General features: G+C 37.8%; 1 protein-coding gene across 1 annotated transcript in view; it reads right to left on the bottom strand.

Moving 5' to 3' along the window:
• Positions 1-16,686, bottom strand: part of BCL9 (BCL9 transcription coactivator) — a 54,675-nt gene extending 37,989 nt beyond the window's left edge. The window contains exons 1-2 of the mRNA XM_034414311.3: positions 16,414-16,686; positions 4,962-5,045 (exon numbers count right to left, since the gene is read on the bottom strand). The gene's annotated coding sequence lies outside the window, so the exon portion shown is untranslated. The remainder of the gene's footprint in view (positions 1-4,961; positions 5,046-16,413) is intronic.
• Between the last annotated feature and the right edge of the window lie 1,104 nt (positions 16,687-17,790).

Here is a 17,790-nt window from a genome sequence, read left to right as displayed (position 1 = left end):
AAGCCGTTCCATTAATGAAGCATATTAATATTGCTAGCGAGGAGAAAATTGCTACATTCTTATTTAAAGCACACTGCAGATATTTTCTAATCAGTTGGTATGGTAAACACAAAAAAGCAAACTAAATTGCAGTGATATTTTAGTTGATCATCAGCACAGGCCACAATTCAAAAAATCTAAAACAACTAAGTATGAATGATAAATTGTTTGCATTTGTGTATTCCAAACTTGAAAGTTGTTTATTTTAACTTTTTTGTTTGAAGAAACAGATTTACAGTGACCCCTTGGAAAAAATAATTGCACATCCCTGTTCTAAGATAAGGTTCTCCCTCCCCCTTCAATTCCTCCCAACTGCCTATCCCACACATCCCCACACACACCTTTTGGCTGCCTTGCACAGTGCCTTGAAAGGTAGCAAGCAGTTCCAGAACTGTGCAGCTCTGAGGCTGCTTGCCACACTGTGGCTTACGGGCTTTTTTGTATGCCAGAAACTGGTGTGCAACGTGAAGCAGCAGCCACTCCAGCCTGGCCCAGCAATGCAGTGGTGCAGTGGTTCTCCCTTGGCTTGTGAGGAAACTGCAGTGCCCAACTTTGGAGGAGAAAGCCTTGTGCAGCCAGCAACTACCTTGCAAAAGGCCAGGTTGGGCATGCTTGATCTGCAGTAGGAACAGAAAGACAGCAAAGGTCAGCTGGGGTGGCAGAGTGCAAGACAGCAAGGGTGGAAAATGCATTGGCAAAAAGGGACAAGGCATAAGTATCACTTGTTCAGCAGTGCCATAGCTTCAAATGGTCGCTGAACAAATGGCTGTAACTCATGAACTGCCTATAACTGTTTCAACAAAGAACACTAAGTCACAATGGTTTTATTTTTTTAACTGTGAAGCAAAGTAGAATGGTTTATAAACCACAATTTGTTACTTAGTAACTGTGTCTTATTAAAATAACAATGTGAGAACCTACTCAAATTATTTCAAAGTGAGAGATCCTGCACAATAAAAAAGAGCCATTTTGAAACTGCAGTGTTTCCAAAGAGCTATGAAATAGAGATAATTGGAGATTTTAATTACCTAAACACTGTTGGGAGATTATCTCTACTAAACACGAGTCTTCCCAAAAGTGAAACTGTCAGCAAGTTTTGTAAAAAATAATAATAATAATAATAATCACATAATTCTGGAATTCTTTTGATTTTAAGAAAGTATAGCACAGTTGAAAGTGCATCTTGGACTTCAATAATGCAAACTTTAATAGAGTGGTGATAAATAATTTTCCATGATGGAAAAGATAATGGAAAATGGAATTGAAGATGGGCAAGAGATTTTAAAACGACAGAAATGAAAAGCACAACTACAAGCAATTTGATGACGTAAAAAATGTAAAATAGGAGAAAAACGCAATCTGAAAAACAAAAGACACGTAAGAAGTAGAAATGGAGACAAATAGGGTTTCAGAGTCAAAAAATACTTCTGTACATAGATATGCATATAGCAGAAAGTTCTAATATCTGTGACGGGATCTTGGGAAAATATGGAATTGCATTAAGGACTTGCCAATACAGTAGGTGGTATATAAAAGTCGCCATACATTTTGAATCAACAGTCTCCCTTTAAATCTGAAGTCACCAAAGTTAAATATTTATTGGTGAGCTTTGACACCATTTGCCTCCAAACCAACTCCAGAGTAAGATCAATACAAAGATGTAATCTAAAACTGTAGCAATTATACCAGAAAGACTAAGGCTCACTAGCAATGGATATTATGAGCAAAAACATTTACAAAATATTTATTTTGTTTAAAATGAAAGAAAAGTATAATAACATCAGCTTCCTGAGTGAAATAAAGAACACTTAAGGACAACAAATGTTGTCCCAATTTTTAAAAAGGGGGAGACAAGGGCTAGAAAGACAAATTTATAATTGGAAGAATTCTAAAGATCAGAGTAAATCACCTTCAGGGAAAAAAAATTAGGTTCATTTATTATCCTTGATCACTAGTAAAACCACCAATAGCATAAAATGTTAAATAAACTAAATGAGTTATATTATAAGATACTGCAGCAAACGCTAAAGGTACAATAAAATAAAAGGTGAGAAACAAAAAAAAATTAAATCATAGTCATTAAAAAATGACTTGCTGACTGTTCAAGATCTCTTTGAAGATAAAAAAAATTAAAATTAAGTAATTAAGATGTGAAGATGTAAATGTTGGATAAGAAATCTACTATAATTCCAAATACAATCTTATTCCAAAGTTTGCAAATGTACATGAAAAGTTCTTTATTGTAATTTCAGTTAGTTCCACTAGTCTTACCACAATGTAATAATGCTGGAGATGCATTCAAGAGCTTCCATACAATGGATAAATTAGTACCAAAGAGGTTTATGTAACAATTATTTGTGAATCTATAGCTGAAACTTGACTGATATACCAATATTACCAATTCCCAGCTTACATTTGAATTTACCAACATAGTTCTTGTTGTTGCTTGTGGGAATTTGATACACTTAATCAGCATGGCAGACAACAAAAAATAAGACAAAAGAACTGGAAGGGAACTAATTTTCAGACAGTAATATGTATAGATGCAACATATACATCAGTTTTATTTTGTATGTCATTTATACAATTTACAGAAATTGGAAAAGGAAAACGAAGACCACTATAAAATTCACCCAAGCTACATTTGAACAAGTGTTATTTGACGTCAGTATTCCTATTTCCTATCTCCAACTGGAGATTCAATATTCAGACTTTTTAAAAAAATCTAATTTTTCCTGGGCACTTTAGGCTTCATGTTTTTCAGAAAGGTAACTTTCGGGGTAAACCGTTGGAGGGCCAAATTTTGAATTAATAATATGATACCAATACCAATAAATTAATATCAAAGATGAAACCATATACAACTAATCTCGTGGGAGATACTAACAAGCAAAATATTTGCTAAAGAAAATACTAACTTCGACTACTTTTGAAATTTTTAGTAAAATATTGAAACTCAATTATGAAGCATTATCAAGACATTGGAATCAATTTCTTTAATGAAAAAAATCGAACTTTATCAATCAAGCAGTATTTTTGCAACTACTAGATTGAGCCATGTGCAGTTTTATTAATTTCTGCCACTGCCATCTAATCTGGATTTGCAGATACCTCTGGATAAGACTGTGTTTGAAGATACATATTTTCAATTTATAAGCCTGCCCTATTTAGAAACATAAAATAAGATAGAGATAGGGAGGGAAATGACTCCCTATTCCCATTTCAAGACTCTTTTAATTAATTTATTGCAGGAGAGTAGCTGCTTTTCAATCCACAATCATGGTATTTTTCTGGCCTTAATTTAGAAATGTTCTTGCTCTTCTTTTATCATTACCAAATTATAATTATGCTAATCCTAAATATTCTACAAAGTTTGTGCAATAAAGAAGAGATCTAGTGATATGGATGGTGTATTCAGAAATATGTAAATGACATGACATATTATATACTTTTCCAGTCATGAATTCTAGAAAGACTCTGACGATATCCATATGTATACTGGGAAATTTAATCTGGTGGCTAGGAAGTTAGCTTTGAGGACTAATGCAACAACTTCTAGTAATACTCACTACATGATGCATGAATAACAGTTGAATGCAACATCACTTACTGTAGCATGCTTTACATGCAAATCAGAATGTCTGCCCACAACTGATCTGGAACCAATAGATTCCTTAGTCTATGAATTAATCCCAACTTGATCTGAAGCCACTTCAGTCTTTTAAATATTTGAAGAGTGCCTTAGTTTATGATTCTGGTAGTAGATTAAACTTCATTTCAGAAGTTATTAAATGTTCACCATTAGAAATGGGTCGATTGAAATAGATAATACTTAGAATGAGTTACTGAAAGATGTGAACATATTTTGAGTTGATGGAGCACAAAACATCTTGAATTTGAAACATTTGAATTAAAATACCTCTCTTCAATGTTTCAAATGCTCCATTCTGTTTGGATATGAAATGTTCTGTGCTGTTCCAAACATTTCAGAAGTATCTGGAGCTAAAAACAATCCTCTTTCAAATTCTAAACATCTGTTTCAAATTCAAAACAGTGTTAAAACACTTCCAATACAATTAGAATAACCTGCTTGAAACCAGAAATATTTTAAATTTGAAACATTTGATACACTCTTGAGTGTTTAGATATAAATGAGATTTGGTATTTAAAAAAAAGTATTGGAAGCATTGTTTTGTACTTGCATCTAAATCACAATTTAAAAATTCTTTATCACATACACACACACACTTCTATAGCAGAGATAACTAATTATATTGATACGGTGTTACAATTTTTTCATATTCTTAGAACACCTTTTCCAACCCAGAAGACTTAAAATGTGTGAGCCAAAATAACTGGTGGGTATCAAATTAGAAAAATCTGCCTTAGCATTTAAGACTATAAGGAAAAACAATTTTATGATACCATTTTCAAAAAACTGTTACACCAATCACAACACTGATAGTATAACCAATTACTACTAAGAAAGGCTTTCCAATCCTTCAGATTAATAAAACTTTCACATGTTTTTCTTCTGTTTTACAGTGTATTCCTGATACTTGTGGGTAATGCATGCTCTCCACCAGTGAACATAATATAATTCTACTAACAAAAAGACCAAAAAAATGAATAGTTCAACTATCTTTGATACTATCTAGGGATTTACAAGCTATAATGGCTAAGGAATAGGGAGCACTAGTTAAAAATCATTCAGTGACTTTGAGCCAGTTATTCTGTCAACTCAAGGTATCTCACGAGGTTATTGCTAAATGGAAAAACAGGGTGAGGAAAAACTATGTATACCTGCTTGAGCAACTAATGAAATATGAATTATCAATCTAATAGATAATATTGACATACTACTCATAACGTTAAACATGCTAATGAACAGCATATTTAAAAACAAAAAAAAGTGCTCTTACCATGATCAGAGTATTAGACAAGTTACAGCATCAGTTCTGGATTTCTTTGGATAGTTCATCTGACAAACTCCAGAATTCAGTAATCTATGAGGAAAAAGATGGACCAATGTAGGGGCTTTTGTTTGGTTTGTTGGTTGTTTACAAGTCTAGGAACAACGGATACAAAGTCTTCTGAAGCAACATACTTTGCTTGTTGTTTTATGTTTAGAAATGTTTTATTAAGATCAATTTGAACAGATTAAGAAAAGTAAGTAAGATTAGTTTTTCACATGTACGAAAAGAAATGGATTTTTCCTTCATAACAAATTTGAATAATTAAAAGCAGCAAGCATATTTAATTTCTAGCTAACATATATCTCAGCTGCCTTACAAAACAATATGTATATTTCTAGACCTATTTTTAAAAGAAATTACTTTGAAGCTAGTAATTTCTGAACAACTGAAGTTCAGAATCACACTGACTTCAGAGATATATAAAGTATTCTAAAAATTTAACACATTTTGTAGAATAACAATGTTCCCTTCTGAAAGACAATGAAAGTTTGGTTAGAGTAATAGTAAAATAGGCAGATAGAGGCTTAACTCCTTACTCAACCCTGAGTTCAACAGATGATAACATTTCCCAGGCTAATCTTTCTTAACACAAGAAAAAAGGCAGTGAAAACATATTCAGCTATTTGTCCTTGAACTCTTTATAGGGTAGTAGTACATAAACAGCATAACATTAATTAGCTGAGGCTGATATTTTGTCTAATCATACATATTATTCATATTTCCCTTCAAAGGCACAGTACACTAGAGCTTTCAAGGTATCTTCTTTAATCCAAGAAATGAAGACATACCATACATGCCCCACTTCTTAAACAAAAGTAACTTCAGTATTTCTTAAGTATGTTTCTTATAAGGTCAGTCTAACAATAATATTTCACAAGAAAAGTGGGCAACCAAAGCAACTGACGCTGGAACTTTTGCAAATAAAAGATTATTACTAATCTTTAATCTAGCAAGGATTAAGCATGAAATACAATTTTGCTGACATATTTCAAAGTGAAGAAAGTATTTAAGACACCAAACACTTAGGCTTTACAGTAAATGCTTACTAAATGAATAAATATTAACATGTTTAAATCATAGTAAAATTGATGAACTATTTGTAGCAACTTTAATGGCATACAGCCAGACTATTTGATGGATCATCCATCCCCTCTAGTCTCGTCTGGCAAGATCAGGGAAAATTGGTGCATTTTGGTCACCATGATCTAACAATACCATCTATCATGACCAGGAAGCCTCCTTTCATTGTTGTGAGCCTCTGCCACCTGAAATGATGTCTCTTTACTTTTAAATTAAACTAAATCATTACTAAAATGATTTAGCCCTTTGGTGTTCAACAAGTCTTTAAAATCTGACTGTTCTCCTAGGACTTGGGATAAAATTTTGTACAGCCCTGGGTTGTTCTGTAGTTTATCTGTTCCTTAGCTTCTCTGTTCTCCTACTTTAAGGGTAAGCTACCCAGAGTCATTCTGGAGTCAGACAGTTTATAAATATAATAAACTTCAATTAATAACTGGACAAACATTCCAATAATTTAATCAGAAAATTCCTACGCGTGAATAAGTAAAATAACTACAAAAGTATGGATGCTTATGAACATTACTAGAGGCTACAATTTCTACATAAAAATCCAGAAGCCATCTTTAGTAGAAGTGTGTAATATTCAGATTCCTTTTAAAAAAGAGCAAGGTGCTTTGGATCTAGTTTGGAAATCATTCACTCTGTCACCTATTCCTTCAATAAGCAGAGTCTTCCCCCTACTATCTGCACCCATAAATTTAGATTTTTTTTTTAGTTTAGGTGCTAGCGATAGGACGTCAGACACACAGCTGCAGCCTACTACCATCTCGTTTACTGAATGGGGTTTCTTGAGCACCTGTGGAAAAGTCTCGTGACCAGAGGTCTGTCCGGCATGAGGTTGTCGTCTTCCGAGAACTCAGAGTCCCGAAATTCCTCATCCTCCCAGTTGGAGTTGTTACTATGAGCAGAATCCTGATAGGAATCGTAATCATGATAACGACTGGAGGCGTTCGCTGGCGCATGCTGAGCATGATGATGGGAACCCATGGCGGGAGTAGAAGGCCAGGTGCCCGATGCCATAAGGCTAGAAATGGTTGCCGCCATAATGGATTGAACATCCAATGGAGCCTCAGAACGGGAGTCCTCACCCTGCCTGAGACCAGCAGCTGTTGGACATTACCCACGCTTTGGATTCTCCATCAGCGCGCCGAGAAGGAACGTTCAGGTAAGCAACGTTCGTTCCCCCTACTATCTGCACCCATAAATTTAGATTTTTTTTTTAGTTTAGGTGCTAGCGATAGGACGTCAGACACACAGCTGCAGCCAACTACCATCTCGTTTACTGAATGGGGTTTCTTGAGCACATGTGGTCATATGAATTTTGGGGAAAAAAATGCCCAACAACAAAGAAATAATATCCACATTGGATACAAATTTCCCTTTCCCCACTTTGGATCCAACTCCATTGTTGGGAGTCCACTGGAGTTGGACAGCTAATAAATTCAAACAAACGAACATAAATACTGCACACAATTTACCCCGAGTTGTAAATTGCCATCAAATAATCTACCTTTTTCAGCAATGTTTCAGATTTCTCCAAATACTTTGTCAGCAGTTTCAGGAAATATTAAGAAAAGTTAATCCACAAAGTCAAAATTCAGAAGGCCAAGGAAATATCAGGATAATTCCTACAAGCATGGTACCAAGGTTGGCCATGATCTAGGTTAGGTGATTTTGTGCAAAGTATAAGTTGAAGGATTTGGACAGATTTTACTTGCCGCACAAACGTAGTTTTAGCCAAGAACTTAAGATTTTCATTGCTATTGCCACTGCCGTTATTTATATATAAACCATATTTGATCAGAAGACTTTCTATAAAATCATTTCAGACCTCTCATCACTGTTGTCAGCCATTCAGTCCTCGGCCACTCTATGGATAAGCACTTTCCATGCCCCAGTCTTGCACTGCCTCCTTTAAATCTGCTAAGGTCATCCTGTGATCAGACCTCTATATAAAATCAAATAAGTGGTTACCAATTGTTGAAGGAGGCAACTCAGATTTATTCTGGACTTTTTTTTTCATCAGGTTTTTAACTGTCGGACTTGTGCCAACTCGCCAGAAGATCAGAGTTGCTTCTTATCTAATGAGTAAATATATCCAATAAAAATCATGTCACTATTTGGTTTTTTTCCTAGGAAGTAACCAAAGCAATAACATAAGTAAATATAAAAATCAGAAAACTAAAGTGAAAGCCCATAGTATTAATAGCATCCGTTTCCACTTTAACTGGAAATAATGGGCAAAATAATTTGTGAACTTTCTTCTCATTCAATGAAATATGCCACATAAGAATATGACCTCTTACTCAGAAAAAAGCTCAGGATACAACCAAATTGCTAATTCTAAGCAGATTCTAGATCTGGTCAGTTCTTCACAAAAGAAAGATGTGTGATTTATTATCGTTCCAGGTTATCCTTCTGAGTAACAAACATGTACAGGACCTCCACTGGCATTTTTTGCAAGAAAAAATAACAGCATGCTTGCGTTGCTGTAGGGGGCATTGGTAACATTAATTCTTAAAGCCTAGCCCATTATAATAATATTAAAAACTTGTATCGGATTAAGATTTTCAGGAAGACTACTCCATTAACTGGAACCTGCAAATAAAGCTGCCCTCTAACAACTAGTCACTACTTCTGGTTTCAAATTTAGCAGTTGAAGCAGTAGTGGGTTCCTCCTAGTTCGGCCGAGCCGGTAGCGGTGACGATATGATATCACCGAACTGGTTCTGCCCCCCCGCCCACCCCCAGGTTATTACCTTTTATTTGGCCCCACCCCCAATCTATTGCTGCCTCCTGAGTCCCAGCTGATGGCTAGAGGGGAAAAAAACTGTTTAAACTCTTGCCAAGGGGCTTCAAAGGGCCGCCCTACAGCTGATCAGTGTTAAAAGAAAACAAATGAGTAGACCGGTGCCTGCAAAAATAAATGGGTAGACCCAGTGGTGGGATTCTACTTCAATAGAACGGTTGTTAAGTAGTTTAGTAGTTAGGAAAACTGGTTGTTAAAAGAAATCTGTTTGTTTTCACTTTACAGGGTTAATCCTGTAAGGATTAATTACAACATTTGGTGGTGTTTCCTAGCCTAATCTTTATTACAGAAACTGCCTAGACTTACTGTCACTTCCGGAGGCTATTTTTTTGCTTGACTTTCTTAAAGGGGAACGGTTGTTTTAAGCTTTTTACATCGCTGTTGGGAGGAAATACTGCCGTTGGAGTTCTTCCAGCCAGGGTGCAATCATCAGCACTTTGAAGAAATAATTGAATCCTTTTGTGGATATGGACTACTCAGAGGGCTGAAAAAGTTATTTTTGACTGATCCTTGCACTTTTGACCAGTCCTCAAACTTTTTTTTTTTTAATTTTTGATTTATATGCCGCCCTTCTCTGAAGACTCAGGGTGGCTTACAATGCGTTAAGCAATATCGACTGTCCTCACATTTTACGTTTTTCGCCCTATCTTGTCACCATGGTGAAGAGAAGCAGTTGTGAAATGAGTGACACGGTTGTTAAGAATGCTACAATGGTGACCAGTCATAAGTGCGAAGACCAGTCAAAAGTGCGAGGACCTGTCAGAAATCACTTTTTTCAGCCCTCTGGATAGTCCTTTTGTGCATATGGACTACTCAGAGGACTGAAAAAGTTATTTTTGACTGGTCCTCGCACTTTTGACCAGTCCTCAAACTTACGACTGTCCTCACATTTTACGTTTTTTACCCTATCTTGTCACCATGGTGAAGAGCAGCAGTTGTGAAATGAGTGACATGGTTGTTAAGAATGCTGCACGGGCATAAATGTGAGGATGGTCATAAGTGTGAGGACCAGTCAAAAGTCAGAGGACCTGTCAGAAATGACTTTTTTCAGCCCTCTGAGTAGTCCCTATACACATAGTCATGGCCACCCGGTCACATGACCAGCTAGCCACGCCTACCGTCACATGGCCTCCAAGCCACGCCCACAAAATAAGCCATGCCCACAGAACTGGTAGTAAAAAAATTTAGAACCCACCCCTGAGTTGAAGCTCTATAGAAGATCTTCAGATGACAAGGAATACAAGATTATAACAAATATGAAAGATAGGCTAACATATTTAAAATAAAATATACTGGGATTTTAATAGTAATGTAAAACCATATATTTTAGAGTACAATGGTGTTGGACACGGAATCCTTTGTATATTTAGTTGAGCAATCAATAAAACAGTCAGGAGGTAATTTATTAATAGAATCCCTAATCCAGCAATAGGCAATCTAATGATATCTAAATGTGTTCTCTTACAAAGCCTACAATTTCTTGTCACTAGCCATGCTGGCTAGGGCTGATATAATCAAGACCAGCCCAACAGCAGGTTATCTTTAATCTGTCCTTGGAAGAAAACTTTAGTTATGCAAGCTGTAATCATACAATATGCAAATTTGTGGTTAGCTATAAAAACACACCTGTATTTGCCTATGTTCACTAGTTTTAAGCTGTTGCTCATAGCTAGGTTCACCCAAATAGGTCACAAAAAAGCAAATCCTATTTTCTCAGGATATTGTGTGAATCTAAGCCTTTCAAGCCAACAAAATTTCTCAAATAAATCACAGGGTGAAAAAAAAGTGGTATCAAGTAATTCTGCTTCTTCATGAATTCCATCTTCTTTCAATTATAAGTACTCAGAAATTCACAAACTGTTGCTTCATTGAGTCATATTGGCAATATAAGCTATCATGACTGTTTCATCCAGTTCCTACAGACATTATATTGAAACTATTTTACCATTAATAAATATGTAAAAATACTGTTGGAAGAAACATCCTTCTGGGTTCTGCTCCAAGTGGGGAAACAGACACTGGAAACATGGAGACTGCTTTGAAAGATGGTTTAATGGTGGACAGGATCACATGGCTTGAGTTCCTGAACAGAAAAGGGGCAAATACAGAAAATCCTCGGGTTTTTATGCTCTCTCTGGCTCTGCGTTTCTTGGGGCCCCAAAAGAGTACCCTGATTGGTTGTCAGACTCCCAGGGGGTGGGGGCCTTGCTGGCTGATGGTCACATGTGCTTCCCAGGTCACATGTGGTGAGTTTCTGCTGCTATTGTGTAGAGGGCTAATACTTGTTGGATCTTTGGCAATTCCTACTATGGCTCTGCCTGAAGGCGGTAGATCTTTGTTATGTAGAATAGACTGGCCCAGGCCTTAATGGCCCATTGACAAAGGGTGGGGGCAGGAAGATGGGAGCTGCTTCAAAACATGCTTATCCCAGGGAAATATAATATTCTGCCTTTTTCATATTTCCTAAAATATTTCACTCTTCCAGGAGAGGGGTGGGTGCTAACTTCCTACAATACGAAATTGGAAATCATTATTTTTTGTGAATTGGGGTGGCAGAAGAAGATACAGCCTAGTCCTCATTCCTTCTTCTAGTCTACCCATCTCCACCCTACTCAAAGCAATTGTAATTGTGACTCACAAATCAATTTTCTCTTTTACAAAACCAAATAAATCAGCTTTATTTTTCTCATCCAAATTATCCAACATCCTCTTCCTTTGAAGAAAAGGGAAGTACAGGCAAAATCCATGTTTCTTCTCAAATATCCTGCAAATGAATGTATAAAACCTTCTCTTACTGATGATAGTCTCTTAACACAAATGTTGTCAATATTCCATATGGCTTTTATGCTTAAAACAATTGGTCTGCTGAGTAACTAGAATAAAATTCTTGCAAATGGCTGAGTCCAGCAGTTGCTATTACTTGGATTTACTTCCATTTTTTAAGATAAGAGATAAGGATAACAGTGATTTGCAAATTTAAATAAATTCTTTTCAGTAGAGTACTTTTCAGAAATTAACGTGTTGTAAAATTCCAATCTCCCATGCCTTGAGATAAGGTAAATACCATATTCTTCTGAAGAGCTGAAAAGGGACAAAATAAGTATCTCCATTGTTTTGTTTGTTTGTTTCTCAGACTTATGTAGCCCATTCATGTTAAACAATTCTGGTCAGCTCACAATAACAGTAAAACCAATAAATAAAACCAAGTTAAAAACAATAAAAGCAATGAAACAATAAACAAAATTCCATTTGCAGTAATTGTTCTTTAGGAAGTACACAACCCTAACCCTATACAATCCCAGTATCTCAGTAAAAAGCTGGGTCTTGTGTCTTAAGTCTTCCAAAAGGCCAAGAGTGGGTACCTGTCAAATCACCAGTAGGAGGTTGTTACACAAGTTAGGGGAAGTCACAGAAAAGGCATGATTCTGAAACCCCACTACAGCAGATGGCAAGATTCCAGAGAGGGGATCTGGAGCATGCCCACCCTATCTGATCTAGTGGAATGGATCTAGTGTTCTCTTAGGATAAGGCAACAAATAACCAGGTCCTGTGCCATGTAAGGTTTTAAATGTGATAACCAGCACTTTGAATTGCAGCTGGAAGAAATCTGGAGCCAGTGCAATTTGCACAATAAAAGTTTAAATGGGTGAATCTATGGGCACCCATTATTCTGTGTATTATTGCATTCTGGACCTACTTGCAATTTTCTATATGCCTCATAAATGCTTTGACCACAGTCACATTTGTTTTCAACTCCACTTTATGGCGATCCTTCAAAAACTAACCTTGCAAACAGTGGAAGTCCTTATATTAACTCACATTCACTAGTTGTTTCTAGGAATAAAATGCTATAATTACCTATAAATACCTCAATGATTTTTCATAAATCTATTTGCCAATCATCATCCTTTAATCTGTCTGGATAAAGTTTTCAATATTAATTGACAGTAGTTGCATACCATATCCCTGATCTGCAGAGGATTATGTATCTTAAATACAGGGAAAGTTCTTTTTAGTTGCAATTTCAACCTTTTAGAATTCTGGTCCTTTAGACCTCAGCTGATTTCCTCACTTAATTTTCAAGTTAATTACAATAGCCATATATCATCTGTTGGTTTCCCCATTCCATAAATTTACACATGATTTAGTGTAACAAAATGTAACATTTTGCTAATAACTACCATTTTTATATTGTAATATTATTGCATAAATTTGTAATCTATCTCATAAGCCAAATGGCAAGCTTCTTCAGCTGAAAAGTAAGATATGAATTTTTTAAATTAATAAATGTTGCAGACACAAAGCTAGTCCCTCGTTCAGGAGGGAGAAGAGGTGACAATGAATTGTTCTTGCACTGCAGTGTTTCTAGAAATGCTTCCTTTCTCAGCTCCAAGGGGAATAAGGCACTTTAATGTTGCACTCAGTTTGAAACATGATGTCAAGATCCACAGTTGGTTTTTTGATGCTATATTAGGAAAATGTCCACAAGAAGTCAAAAACGAATTATGAAGTTGAACTAAAAGTATATTAATATATTTATGCCAAATCTCTCTACAAATCTAATGATTTTCTAGTTTCAATATGTACAACTATTGCAGATGTTGCAGTGATATAAAATGTATATTCCCGCACTATAATTTGTCATAAACTTCATTAAAGTGACCAAAACATGGCCTGGGGCCATCCTAATGCCTGATCCATGTATCAGCAGACTACATAAAAGTAGATGAGTTTGTAAAATCTCCACTCATATTTTTTGCTTCCCCATAAACTACCACAGCCAGGAGAAAGGACTTGAATAGTCCTTGTCAGATCTACTTCCACAGTTTATCAAAGGCTCTTTAGTCAACTAAGCAGCTTTCTTAAACAAAATATCTCTACAGTGACTCCAGTTTTCATAAGCATAAAATGTAAAACAAAAAAACAAAAAAAAACCCAACCACCTGTGTACTTAGTAGATTGCATGATGGGGTATTATGTGAAAGGAAGTCCAAGATACCTAGAGAAATTCATGTTGATCATACTGACATATATGCTTAATCATCCTTCCCATATTTTAATATAGATGTAGTGATCTTCAGCTAAGAAAAAAAAAGAATCAGTATCTGCTTTTCTCCCCCGCCCACCACCCAACCTCCTCTGATCAGTATCTATTGTTTTTAGGTCATAAAAGCTCATTCAAATATCTTTCTGGATTTGGCAGCAAAAATGTTACTGGTTTCATTGAAGCATCAGTGTTTTAGCATGCCCAATCTGTGGTCTTATTCTGTCTGTACAGTGCAGAATTAATGTTACACAGCTGACTTTGACTTTACACCTAAGTTACATGACAAATTACACTGATTACATTTAACTAACACAGATAATTAAATGCAAACTTTTTGATACATGGTAGAGACAGCCCAGCAATGGACTTTCCATCATACTAGTTAACTTAAACAGATATACAGAATATGTGTAACCTTGTGGATTGCATGCTATATTTACCTTATATTCCAACTCTATTAAATTTATCTGATAGGTATGAACAAAATTTATTTTTAAATGATCTTATGTTTACACAACTGCATATTAAATGGAAGATTCTAATTATAAAATATTGCCTTTTAATAGACAAGTTTGCCTTGTATTAAGATTTTAAGCATAGACAACAATATCCAGAATGATATGTAAGGCCATTCTCTGTATCATTTGATTACAATCCTGAAATTCTCTTTAATGGAATATATTGAGTTTACTCAGAATTGTAGTAAAAATTGTAAACAGTAGATACTTAAAGAATTATATAAATTAAAACTGAAATCAAATGGGACAATGTGATATGTCCCAGCTATCTACCAATTCACTCAATTCATTTTCTAAACTATTGCTACATGCTCTCTATTTTGTAACTAAATTACAATCTTAAAATAATTTAAAATGCCAACATTCATTAGACATGTTGCTCCGTCTTTTAATCCCATATTTGTCAGTGGAACAGAAAAGGGCCTGCCAATCTATGTAAAGTTTGATTAATCTGAAGTATCCAACCCTTCAAAAAAAATCAAAAATGCGTATTTTATTCCTTCCATTTTATACCATCCATGTAGAGCATATTGTATTCAGAATAGCCAAGTAAAAAACCTACATTATTTTATATGAAATCTCTTCTATATAATGAAGCACTAAAATTAGTTAACTCTATAAAAAAGTGACTGCTTACAGGCCAAAACTTTGGAACAATTTTAGTTTCTTTCACAAAACTTGTTAATGCATGAATAAGCATATTAATTGTGATGTTGTACTAGTGCATTAATTGCAGAATTAAACATTATGTCCAAATCTACAATATATCTACATATCCAAAGATGTATGCCATAGATATAATAGATATTAACCATTGAGTAATGAATGCAATCTGTCAATGTTCTAGGGGAGACTCAGGTTCTAGCCTACTTTCAGCCAGTCTAACCAAATGACTTTTGACCGATGTCTCTCTTAAGCCAACTACCTCAAATGGTTCTTTTTTCAGCCCTTGAATGAAAAGATAGTTAAAACATAATGAGGTTAAAATATATTATTCTCTTTAGCACTATACTGACTATTCACCATATACTGGTATATGCCTCCTCTTATGCCAATACTATGACCTGCATTGGGGGGGGGGGACAAACACAGAACTTGTTTTCCTAAGAAATCAATAGAGTGGCATCAAATAATCCAACATTTTCATCCTTACCCATAAAACTCAAAACATATTCATACACTCCTATATCGGTATTCTTCCAACTGGTTTACAGTTGACTGTAGATTAAAGCAGACATTCCTCTCCACCCCGGAATTATGGAGCTCCTCACTTCCAAACCATGCATTAGATGGTCTCCAATCCCTATTCCACAACCACAAATCACCCCCGTCCAATGATGGTTAAGAAGGAAAGAGGTGACCGGAATGCAGAAAGGATCCCGGTCCCAGGCACACTTCAGGTAGGCTTAGTTTCTTGCACTTTTCCACCAATAGTCGCCTCCTCCCTTTTGTATCCCCATGGCCAATACCTCCCGTCTTTTAACTACCCAGATCCCCTGCCAATCTCCTAAACATACACAAACTCAATCACAGACAACCCCCCTTTCCCAGGATTAACGTTCACTCCCCCCCGCCACCCGCCCGTTTGTTCTTCCCTCACATCCAGTGGTCACGCCTTCTCCCTTCGGCCTCCTCCAAAGCCTGTTTTCCTTCCTTCCTTCCTTCCTCTCCTCCCCCCCCCACCCAAGGCTCTGGGAGGGTAATCGGAATTGCCCCCCCCAGCCTCGCTTTACCTAACACCGACCCCTCCCGCTTTATGGAGTCTTCTTTCTTCCATCCCCCACGCGCTTTCCGCGCTAGCTCGCCCGCCCGTCCCGGGTTTTTTGACCAGCCCCCCGAACTCTGAAACTTTCCCCCGAACAGGCCCGCAGTTATTCAGAGTCTCCCCCCCCCAGCCACTCACCCACCCACCCATTACCACCGCGTTGCCCCCTCCCTTCTCACCTCCCATGGCCCGCAGTTTCCAGGGGAGCTGGCACCATGCAGAGCCTCCTCTGCTTCTCCTTCTCACACTCACTGCTCTCCTGAACAAGGGCGGAGGTGGCCTGGCCTGGCCCGGCCAGGGGGCACCCCTCACCCCCGGGCAGGAGGGGGCGGCGCTGTGACTCTCCCCGGCGAGGGTGAATTCGCTCCCTTCCCATAAACACACACAGGCTCCATTGTCCGCCAGTCAGTCTCCCTCCTCCTCTTCCACATGGTACCGCCCATCTCCCCTCTACCTCTCCCCCCCCCTCCTCATCGAATGAAACCGCCTCTCGTCACTCCCCCGCCGTACCCAATCAATGGAACGTCCCCTTCTTACTCACTCGCTTTCACTCCTCAACCCATAGGGCCTCTTCACCCAGCAATGGGAATGGTATTGTCTCAAAGGAGGAAAACAGTGGGAAAGATCTGCTCCCCCCCTTTTTTTTCCTCCCCCGGTAATGGTATCAACTGGTTCCTTAAAGAGACAGAGCAGAATACACGAGCTCTTCCTCGGCTGTAAGCTGTACCGCCCTTACCTCCCTCCATTCATCCTGGCACCGCCTCTCCAATTAGCATAGACCAACCCCATACTTCAAGGTAGTTTTCGTTCCACCGCCTCTTCCTTTTAAAGATACAGCCACCCAATCGCGTTCTTTAAACCGACACACAGCCTTTGCTATTCCTCTCGCCCGCCGCCAATCTCCTCCTGGAACTCCTCACAATCACCCTGAACGCAGCACGTTCGCTGTAACCGATCGAAAGCCATAAAAAGTCTCGTGTGAGACCCATAGCAGATTTTTCAGTAAGAGTTCCTGGTCCTCTCAGTAGAAGGACCCCAGGCAGGCAGGCAGGCAGGCAGGCAGGCAGGGAAACACCTCCCAAGCCAAGAGCTCCTTCGATAGGAGAGGCATCCGAGGTTGGGGAGCACCTCCCCAGCCTAAACCACACCCAGCCCGGGCACATACAGCATGCCCGGTTCCCACACCTCAAGGCCTTCCCAACTCTCAGGTAAGACAACCCCATCTCTAATTGCTCCCGCAAAAAGAGAGGATTCCTCGAGTGAGAGCGAAAGAACCAGCCGAAAACAGCAGTGCAGCACAATGTGAGCACGCGTTCTCCTCCTCCTCCTCCTGGCTTTCCCCCGCCTCAATAAAGCAAACCTGAATGAAAAACGGTGCGCGCGTCACTTATCTCAACGGCAGTACAGACTGGAATTTACAGAATCTGAAAAGCTGCGGCCTTCTAAAGGGAACGAGAAGCAGCCTTCATTCCGGACTTGCTTCCCATATGTTGGATCCCTCCCCTCCCCTCCCCTCCCACTACTCCCATTTCCGAATCGGTTTCCCTTCTCTTGCA

The sequence above is a fragment of the Pantherophis guttatus genome, chromosome 5 (genome assembly GCF_059756535.1).
Source record: "Pantherophis guttatus breed Tessera chromosome 5, ASM5975653v1, whole genome shotgun sequence".
NCBI classification, from domain to species: Eukaryota; Metazoa; Chordata; class Lepidosauria; order Squamata; family Colubridae; genus Pantherophis; species Pantherophis guttatus.
This window is presented reverse-complemented; position numbering and strand designations above follow the sequence as displayed.